Below are 776 nucleotides of genomic sequence, written 5' to 3' on the forward strand. Positions count from 1 at the left end.
CCTAATGAAGACCCTCATTCTTATATGGAAACCTTTTGTGACTATTGTGATGCGATTTCTCAAACCGGTGTAACTCAAGACCAAATTCGATGGGTCTTATTTCCTTTCTCTCTAATTGGCACCACGAAACAATGGTCGAAGGGCCTTGATAAGGCCACTCTCGGAATTGATTCTTGGAAGAAGTTGGCTCTTGCTTTCTACAAAAAGTTCTACCCACCGGAAAAGACTAACATGCTAAGAGCACAAATTACGGGTTTTAAGCAAAAGGATGAAGAATCTTTGTATGAAGCTTGGGAGCGGTTCAAAGGAATTTGTCGCTCATGTCCTCATCATGGACTTAGCGAGTGGTTCTTAGTACAACAATTTTGGAAAGGTCTATATGAAGATTCAAGGAACATTCTCAACATGGGATCAAATGGAATGTTCACCGAAGTTGATGACAATCAAACTTGGAACAAAATTGAGGAAATGGCGGTCCATAACTCACAATATAGTAGACCTCGCAAGGCTACTAGAGGAGGAAAGCATGAAGTGGACTCCGTTACTCAATTGGGTGCTCAACTTAGTGCTCACATTGACACAATCAATTTGAAGTTTGAAAAAGCTATGGCTAGACTTGAAGAAGCCTCAAAATCACCAAAGCATCATGTTAATGCCATGACGGCATCTTCATCAATCCCAAGTGGGATATGTGAGAATTGTGGAACTTTGGGACATGACCAAAGTGAATGTAGGGGAACAAATGAACAAGTGAATGCTTTCCAAGCATACAAGAG

The 776-nt window shown here is 41.0% G+C and overlaps 1 non-coding gene across 1 annotated transcript; it reads right to left on the minus strand.

The window, feature by feature from the left end:
* Window positions 1–231: 231 nt before the first annotated feature.
* LOC141610184 (small nucleolar RNA R71) lies at window positions 232–338 on the minus strand. Its single transcript, XR_012528079.1, has one exon. It is a non-coding gene; the product is annotated as a small nucleolar RNA R71 (small nucleolar RNA).
* Between the last annotated feature and the right edge of the window lie 438 nt (window positions 339–776).

Source organism: Silene latifolia, chromosome 10 (genome assembly GCF_048544455.1).
Source record: "Silene latifolia isolate original U9 population chromosome 10, ASM4854445v1, whole genome shotgun sequence".
NCBI classification, from domain to species: domain Eukaryota; kingdom Viridiplantae; phylum Streptophyta; class Magnoliopsida; order Caryophyllales; family Caryophyllaceae; genus Silene; species Silene latifolia.